Raw genomic sequence first — 10,000 nt, 5'->3', positions numbered from 1 at the left:
AGAGTACGAGAGAAGAGAGTGAGAGAGAGTAAGAGAGAGGAGAGAAAGAGTAGGGGTGAAGAGAAGTGGGAGTGGAGAGAAGTATGAAGAGAGGTACAAAGAAGTAGGAGTCGGAGCAGGAGGTGGGGGAGGGGAGAGATGGGTGGTAGGAGGGAGGGTGGGGGAGAGAGACAGGAGGAGGGGGTTAGATGAAGAGTGGAGGGGAGTTGAGCCCATGTGGCGCAAAGGAGCGAAGATAGAAGATTAACCCCTGTTCACGGCGCAAACGGGAGTCCGGATGGCCCCTGTGCATGGACAATCCAAACACAGACAGGTGTTGCCGCAAGGAGTGGCCGGCAGAACGGAAATGGCGTGACACCGGGGTGTCATTGCCGACGTTGATATCTCGGAGGTGTTCCGCGAATCGGTCGGCCAGGCGCCGCCCCGTTTGTCCGATGTACAGGGATTGGCAGAGAGAGCAGGAGAGGCAATATATGATGTTGGTAGACGTGCAGGTGAAGGAGTCGGTGATGCGATAGGGTCGGTGATGGGTGCTGGTGAGGAGGGTGGTGTTGGAGAGGTAAGGGCAAGTGCGGCAGCGTGGACGGGAGCAGGGGAAAGAGCCAGGTTGGGAGGTTGGGTTGGGGAAGAAGCTGTGGACCAAGAGGTCCCGTAGGTTGTGGGCTCGTTTGAAGGAGGGGAGGGGTCGATTAGGGAAGATGTGGGAGGTGGAGGGGTCGGACTGGAGGCGCCGAAAAGCTCGGAGAATGGAGCGTTGGAGGGGTAGGGTGGTGGGATGGTAGGTGAGGGGAAAAGGGAGGCGGGAAACGGCAGGGCGGGTTCGGGGGGAGAGAGCAGATGCACGGTCCACAGAACGTGCTCTGGCAAGGGCGGTGTGGATGGTGGTGGGTGGATATCCACGCAGGCTAAAGTGGTGAGCCATGAGTTGAGACTGAGTCTCAAAGTCATGGCTGTCGCTACAAAGTCTGCGTAGACGGAGGAATTGGGAATAGGGGATGGAAAGTTTTGTGTGTCTAGGGTGGGAGGAGGAGAAGTTGAGATAGGAGTGTGAGTCTGTGTGTTTGTAGTGGATGGAGGTGCTAAGGGCGGAGTGGAGAATGCTGACCGAAATGTCGAGAAAGGGGACAGAGGTGTCAGAGACAGTACAGGAGAAGTGGAGGGCAGGATGGAAAGATTGAACGAAAGAGAGGAACGAGTCAAGATGTTCGCGGGAGAGAGAGGTGGCACCGATACAGTCGTCGATATACCGACCGTATAGTTCGGGAGTGGGACCAGTGAAACTGGAGAATATTTGGGCCTCAACATAACCAACGAAGAGGTTCGCGTAGTTGGGGCCCATTCTCGTCCCCATGGCCACTCCTGAGATCTGCTGGTAGATATCTCCCGCGAACGAGAAGCAGTTGAGAGATAGGACAAGTTCGGCCAGACGAATGAGTGTGGAGGTGTCGGGTTGTGGGTTGGGGCGTTGGTCTAGAAAAAACTTCAGGGCACACAGCCCCTCGTCGTGGGGGATCACTGTATAGAGGCTCTGGATGTCTAGAGTGAAGAGAAGCTTAGAAGGGCTGGGAGGGAAAGAGAAAGAGTTGAATAGACGAAGCGCGTGGTTAGTGTCATGAATGTGGGAAGGGAGAGAAGCCACTAGGGGGGCGAGGACCCGGTCTAGGTATTTTGAGATAAGCTCGGTGGGGCAGTTGCAGGCGGAGACGATGGGGCGGCCAGGGTTGTTCGGTTTATGGATCTTGGGGAGGAAGTAAATGGTGGGGGTGCGTGGGGTGCGAACAATAATATATATATATATATCAGAGGTAGGACAGAAAAAACACAAACGGAAACCAACAAAACATCACATGCGAAAAGAAAGACGACAGCACGACAAACGGCAAACAGGACAAAATCAAGGTACACGGACCATTCGCAGCCGATTTCCTCATCAGTCGGAATCCGGAAAGTCCTTGCAGTTTCACCTCCTTATCTCCGATATGTATACCTTACGACTTTACTTTGTTTAATGTGTATATATGTGTGTGTGTGTGTGTGTGTGTGTGTGTGTGTGTGTGTGTGTGTGTGTGTGTGTGTGTGTGTGTTGTGCGTGTGTATAAATATATATATGTATAGCACTCAGGGGAGTAGTAGTAGTAATACTACTACTACTACTACTACTACTACTACTACTATTACTACTACTACTACTACTACTACTACTACTATTACTACTACTACTACTACTACTACTACTACTACTACTACTACTACTACTACATGTCTAATACGCTCTAATCCCATCGCTTTCAATAAACACCGATTCAGGTATATCAGATTGACGGAATTAATTTCCTCCACCTCCTCTCTCTCTCTCTCTCCACATCCAGGCACCTCTTTCACCGCCATCACCGCCTCCTCTCCTCCACAACCAATGTCAATCTCTACAGCGTCCACCACCACCATCACCACCGCCACACCACCACCATCAACACCGCCACCACCACCATCTCCACTTCTACGGCTACATCTTTCAGCATCACTTTAATTAGTATTATAGCCAACTTCTTCATCAACATCATCGCCGTCATCGACAATATGCGGCACATCATCAGCTCTGGCACACTCGGTTCTGCAACCATCACCACTACCACCACCATTACATCACCAACACCACCACTACCACCACTATCACCACCATTACCACCATCACCACTGTCAATACCACCACCACAATTACTACCATCTTTACCCCCACTACCACCACCACCACAGTCCCTTCGTTAGTTTCCCCTCCACCCTATCCACGTAGCACAACCAAGTTCACCTCAACCACCACCACCAGCGCTTTATCAACCACCCTGCTATCACAACCGTCATTGCCAGCAGCACGGCCACCACCACCACCACAACTACTACCACCACCACCACAACTACTACCACCACCACCACAACTACTACCACCACCACCACAACTACTACCACCACCACCACAACTACTACCAACATCACGGCCCTCTCAGTTGTCACCACCACCAACATCATCACCACCACGGCCACCGTCGCCGCCACCGCTACTACTTTTGTCATCATCGTCACCACCACCACCATTACCACTACCACCACCACTGTTACCACCACCGCCGATTCCCCCATCACTTATAAATACCAGCATGTCTTCCTCCTTGACAACCACCACCACCATCACCACACACAACTAACTTTTCTCACATACCATCAACACTATGGCGACCAATATCATCCACCACCGCCATCATCTATCATCTTACTTCCTACAGACATCTATTGTCTCCAGCAGTAATTCCGCCCCCCCCCCAATAATTCCACAACTAATTCCATCCGTCCTCCTTCACCTAAAACAGATTATCTGCAGATAGGTTCTTTTGTTAGGTGCGAACTCACGGCATGACAATCCGCTCATTGTCCAACGCCATCCGTTGGACAATATACCACTCGATCGTCTCCTCTCGCCGTTTCTGCTTTTAACACAAATTATTATTATCATTACTGACCTACACATACACACTGAATACATATGCGTGTGTGTGTGTGTGCGTGTGTGCGTGTGTGTGCGGCGTATGTGTGTGCGTGCGTGTGTGTGTGTGTGCGTGTGCATGCGTGTGTACGTGTGTGCGTATTTATATATACATATGTGTGTGTGTGTATACATTCGCACGTGCACACATATACATTAGTGCATAAACTGTGTGTGTGTGTGTGTGTATATATATATATATATATATATATCTGTAAAAATATGTGACACTTATTCGGTAGCCATGGTAAAACTTCGAGTTTCGGATGCCGGGGTGGAAACCCACGCCGCCATCTCTTCAGTTATCTGGCCATTGAAAATTCCTGTGAAAATGATAGACAGATAGACAGATGGATAGAAAGAGTGAGAGATAAGGTCGATAGATAAGATATGATAAAATAGATAGATAGATAGATAGATAGATAGATAGATAGATAGATAGATAGATAGATAAACAAGTAGAGACCTTTACTTTAGCTAAAGAGAATTTAAGACCCAAATGCGTATCTGAAGAATATTTACAGACACAATAAACAATACGTGTTAAATTATAAGTAAACAAAATCATTGCAAGAACTGATAAACTTAAGCCTAACCCAATAATTCTGTCGACAGATAAAATTTATTTAAATGTATAAAATATCTGAGTCTGAAATGTAACGGTAGTTTGCTTTGGAGAAACAAAACAAAAGTTATCTTAATAAACACCTAAGAATTATCAAAAGAAAAAAAGAGCATAATTTACAATTTTACTGCCCTGGAGATCGTTGTAAACATCATGCAAACATATCTAACTGCTGTAGTTTATCGGAACAAACGTGTTGTTCGCAACTGTTCATAAGTAATACACTGTTTGAAAGTGTATAATTAATAATTACTAGACTAGATCATATGACCTGATGTGATAACTTTGTAAGGACCCATTGTGTTATAAATTGTAAATTTATCTTCCATATTCTCCAGTCGGGTGCTTTATTTTAACAGATAATAAATAAAATGAAAGAAAACATGTTGATTGTCTGTAAAGTAGATAAGCGGATATGATGAGTTAAATGAAGATAGGAATAGCTAACAGGAGGCTATTAATATTTTAACTAGCTTTTTAGGAAATGACCGAAACGATAGATCGCAGAATCTTGAGAGAAAAATTCCAGAAAATTCAACGCTCGAACAGTGCCGTACCAGCAATACAATTTCCATAGGGCTCTTTTGTGGTGCGTATACATGAATGCATGCATATGTGTGCATACATACATACATACTAGATGAAAGGATGAGCCTATATGAGTAGAAGACTATGCATGGATATGTTAGTAGAAAGCTCCGTGATGATAGTAACATCGATCATCAAAGCAATCCATCATAGACCAATAGCCTGATTACTACCTCCCACTTTGAAGGGTACGCGTTTGCAATCCAAGAACAGGAAATATCAACCAAATACCCGATGCACAAAAGGGATCGAGGTGCAGGAAAAACAGTAAGGTGTGACAACTGATGCAAACTTTGTGGAGTTAACACCGAAGATATCAGTGAACACCTCAATAAATTGTAAGCACATCTGACCTGATATAATGATTTGGGATAGAGAAAAGAAACTGTGTACAGTCGTGGAAATTAGCTGCCCAGCGGATGTTAGCATAAAGCTGAAGATCAGTGAAAAAGAGAACACCTACGTTGAACTATTGAGAAATCTGCAGTTACTCTATCCAGATTACAAGTTCAGGTTTACACCTGCAATTATTGAGGCCCTTGGATATGTAAGACACGGCCTAAACACCAACCTTGAGAAATTAGGCTTCTCAAAACCAGAAAGGAGAAAGCTAATCCAAAGACTACAGATCCAATCCATCACTGGAACTAAAAGTTTATGAAACTTTCCAGAAGTTTATCATTTATATATATATGAGCATAAAACAAAACATGCAAATCTGCATACATACATACATACATACATACATACATACAAAAATACTCTGTTGTTGATGTTGAAATTTCAGTGAAGGAGCCTTGGATATATATATATATATATATATATATATATATATATATATATATATATATATATATATATATATATATATACATATGCAAAATACTTCATTTCACGTTGCTCCAGTCCACTCAGCCGGCAAAAATGAGTAACGCTGCGATGAACTGGAGTCCCGTCCAGCTGTCGAACACATACGCCATAGAAACCGGGAAACCGGGCCCATGAGCCTGGCTAGGCTTTAAAAGGGCGCATTTATATGTATATATATATATACGAAGGGCTGCTTTCAGTTTCCGTCTATCAAATCCAATCACAAAGCAATGGCCAGTCCGAGGCTATAGAAAAAGACACTTGCCCAAGGTGCCACGCAGTGAGTCTGAACCCGGAACCATGTGGTTGTGAAACAAATTTCTTACCACACAAATACCGTAAAAACGTGAGTGTCGCACATCATCTTTTACCATAGTTTATCTACAACTATATTACTCAATAGCTTTTACATTTTGATTTGACGCAAGATTTAATCGCTTCTTTTAGCATGGCTGAAGCATGATTTGGTTGTTACTTCTAGCATGATAAGTGCCCTCGTAGAGGTAGGTTTATACCATTGTTTGGCCTTCAAGTTTATGTTGGCGCTATTAGTAAGCAAATAGCAACGCTGTGTAATTCGATATTTTACTGTTCGAACCTTCCTCGTGAATTATCTGTAATTAAAAATAATAAATTGACTACATACGCCTAAATGAACGATATTTATTATTACATCAACTCAAGAGAAATCAATATGTATTGATAAGTATACATGTTGGCCAAATATCGATATATACATACACCAGTAGATACATTATTTCATGCAGGCTGTGTAGGTATAGAGAAGTGTGAAACCAGCCTATTGTTAAAGGACAGGAGAACCGTTGAGTTTATAGAGAAGCAATAAATATTTAGGTCAAATTTGACATTCGTATTAAAGAAAGGAAAAAACGACAGGGTAACATTAGGCTTTGGAAAGCTAGATAATTAATATTAAGCAATTACATACTGACTCTCTCCCTCTCTATTTTTTCTCTCACATTCTCTCCTTACTCTCTCTCTCTCTCTCTCTCTCTCACACACACACACACACACACACACACACACACACACGCACACGCACACACTGACATAGATGCACGCATGCCCACACTCATTTGTCGAAAAAAAAACAAGGATAACAAAATCATCATGGCGGAATAAGTATATAATGAAAGTAGCTTGATGCTTAGAGGAATGGAAAGAGTTGCCGTTAATTGTAACGACGTTTCGGAAATTGTCTTTCTTCCGAGCAAGGTGCCAAGTGAAAAGAGGGAATGAACAATGAGCAAAACCCGGGAAACTAACAGGAGCAATGCACGCGAAAATATTCCTACGTGGCGGTGGGATATATGGTGTGTCTGTTATGTGTGTGTTTTTTCTTGTGGGGGGGGGGGGGCTGTATGTATGACGTGTGTGCGTGTAAATGAATATATACATATATGCATATGTGTGCACGTGTGTGCGGTTAAAACAATAAGAAATGCTTGTAAATGCACTATATATATATATAGGTGTGTGTGTGTGTATGTGTGTATTTACGTGTAAGTGTCTCTCTTTGTCCTCCCTCCCCCACTGTTGCTTGACAATAGGTGCAGGTATATTTATGTCCCCGTAACCTAGCGATTCGGCAAAAGTGAACTGATAGAATGAGTACTAGTCTTACAAAGAATAAGTCCTGGAGTCGATTTCACCGACTAAAATACTTTAAGACGGTCCTCCAGCATGACTGAAACATCTAAAAGAATAAATGAATTTATGTATATATATATATATATATATATATATATATATATATATATATATATATATATATATATATATATATATATACACATACGTATACATATACATATATATACGTATATATATATATATATATATATATATATACATATATATATATATATATATATATATATATATATATATATATATGTATATATGTATATATATATATATATATATATATATATATATATATATATATATATATATATATATATATATATATATTTGTGTGCGTGTGTGTGTGTGTGTGTGTGTGCGTGTGCGTGTTTAACCTATATAGTAGATTTATAAACAAGGCTAATTAGCTGGATTCTTTTCAGTGGGGCTCTACATCAATTTGACCAATCCAAGAAGAGTAAGCTGTCAATCTGCTTATATATTCATCTGCTTATATTTTCCAGTTGTTACTGGAAACTAATTTGCATACCGTATGTATTGCATCTATACATGTGTGTGTGTGTGCGTGTGCGTGTGTGTTTCTAAGTATGTACATTTATGAACACACATATGGCATGTAATTTTATAATATAATATAATATAATATAATATAATATGATATAGACATACAAACTCAGCATTTATTATTAATATATGCAAAAAAATAATGTCTTTATTGAAATTTAAAGTGTTTCTACACCCACAGAAATACACATACGGTCATACATACATACGCATATACACGCACCAACGTTATGTTCCACCTATTTTGGTTGCGTCAAAGAATGTTATAATATACGACATATAAAAGATTTTGTTAACAATACGAAACGAGGTTATCTGTTCACGTTTTTGTGTCTGCACAGTGTTTAATAAGCAATTCATTACCGTTGGTTCCAATCTTTACTACTGCGTTCTTCATGCTATTGCCTCTCTCTGCTTCAAGCCTCACAGAATACGGTTCTGGAAACATAGAAACATACATGTACGAGTTTATGCATGCGTATGCGTACATAAGCATATATATATTATAGGGATGTACTTGCATAGCAAGTGACCTGATTTGAGATCGTGTGCTGAAACAAAAACAATTGCAGCGTGGAAGGTGTTTATAAGCTATGCCATGCAAGAAACAAATCCAATTCGAAACTATTGATCTGACAGTAGAGGGTCTTTGGTGTGACGTAGGTATAAAATGTAGACACAAATGGCTTTTAAAAATTACAACTGCTGTTTCGGCAGAATTTTATTTATTTAATGCAATATCTATATCAATGTGTATGTGTGTGTGTGCGTGTCTGTGTGTGGGCGCGCGCGTGGGCATGTGTGTCTCTGTGTGCTTATGTATTCAAACTGATTCACTTTCCTGTCTTAACATAGTATCGCACGGTTGAACAGATATCATGATATCTCACACATAATGAAAGTAGCTTGATGCTTAGAGGAATGGAAAGAGTTGCCGTTAATTGTAACGACGTTTCGGAAATTGTCTTTCTTCCGAGCAGGGTGCCAAGTGAAAAGAGGGAATGAACAATGAGCAAAACCCGGGAAACTAACAGGAGCAATGCACGCGAAAATATTCCTACGTGGCGGTGGGATATATGGTGTGTCTGTTATGTGTGTGTTTTTTCTTGTGGGGGGGGGGGGCTGTATGTATGACGTGTGTGCGTGTAAATGAATATATACATATATGCATATGTGTGCACGTGTGTGCGGTTAAAACAATAAGAAATGCTTGTAAATGCACTATATATATATATAGGTGTGTGTGTGTGTATGTGTGTATTTACGTGTAAGTGTCTCTCTTTGTCCTCCCTCCCCCACTGTTGCTTGACAATAGGTGCAGGTATATTTATGTCCCCGTAACCTAGCGATTCGGCAAAAGTGAACTGATAGAATGAGTACTAGTCTTACAAAGAATAAGTCCTGGAGTCGATTTCACCGACTAAAATACTTTAAGACGGTCCTCCAGCATGACTGAAACATCTAAAAGAATAAATGAATTTATGTATATATATATATATATATATATATATATATATATATATATATATATATATATATATATATATATATATACACATACGTATACATATACATATATATACGTATATATATATATATATATATATATATATACATATATATATATATATATATATATATATATATATATATATATATGTATATATGTATATATATATATATATATATATATATATATATATATATATATATATATATATATATATATATATATATTTGTGTGCGTGTGTGTGTGTGTGTGTGTGTGCGTGTGCGTGTTTAACCTATATAGTAGATTTATAAACAAGGCTAATTAGCTGGATTCTTTTCAGTGGGGCTCTACATCAATTTGACCAATCCAAGAAGAGTAAGCTGTCAATCTGCTTATATATTCATCTGCTTATATTTTCCAGTTGTTACTGGAAACTAATTTGCATACCGTATGTATTGCATCTATACATGTGTGTGTGTGTGCGTGTGCGTGTGTGTTTCTAAGTATGTACATTTATGAACACACATATGGCATGTAATTTTATAATATAATATAATATAATATAATATAATATGATATAGACATACAAACTCAGCATTTATTATTAATATATGCAAAAAAATAATGTCTTTATTGAAATTTAAAGTGTTTCTACACC

General features: G+C 40.2%; 1 long non-coding RNA gene across 1 annotated transcript in view; it reads right to left on the bottom strand.

Moving 5' to 3' along the window:
- Positions 1–8,064: 8,064 nt before the first annotated feature.
- Positions 8,065–10,000, bottom strand: part of LOC149132526 (uncharacterized) — a 59,509-nt gene continuing 57,573 nt past the window's right edge. The window contains exon 3 of the long non-coding RNA XR_016244466.1: positions 8,065–8,288. This is a non-coding gene — a long non-coding RNA (uncharacterized LOC149132526). The remainder of the gene's footprint in view (positions 8,289–10,000) is intronic.

The sequence above is a fragment of the Octopus bimaculoides genome, chromosome 15, assembly GCF_046866305.1.
Source record: "Octopus bimaculoides isolate indiv1 chromosome 15, ASM4686630v1, whole genome shotgun sequence".
Classification (NCBI taxonomy): domain Eukaryota; kingdom Metazoa; phylum Mollusca; class Cephalopoda; order Octopoda; family Octopodidae; genus Octopus; species Octopus bimaculoides.
The sequence above is the reverse complement of the archived record's forward strand: the minus strand, read 5'-3'. Positions and strand labels throughout refer to the sequence as shown.